The following is a 240-nucleotide window of genomic DNA, read 5'->3' as shown; positions in this document are numbered from 1 at the left end:
CAGTTAACTGCCCCCCAGCACCCTCATACCTACTGGTACCGCTGTAGCTGCCCCCAGTACCCTCTTAGGCACCCTTTGTACCCCAGCAACTGCACCCAGAATCCTCCTACCCACTGGTACCCCAGTAACTGCCCAGGCATCTCCTAATCCTCCATGGACCCCAGTTACTGCCCCCAGCACCCTCGTGCCCACTGGTGCCCTAGCAGCTCCCTGCCACATCGTTCTAATTCCCTCCATGTA

This window comes from Acanthisitta chloris, unplaced genomic scaffold, assembly GCF_000695815.1.
Source record: "Acanthisitta chloris isolate BGI_N310 unplaced genomic scaffold, ASM69581v1 scaffold21357, whole genome shotgun sequence".
NCBI lineage: Eukaryota > Metazoa > Chordata > Aves > Passeriformes > Acanthisittidae > Acanthisitta > Acanthisitta chloris.
This window is presented reverse-complemented; position numbering follows the sequence as displayed.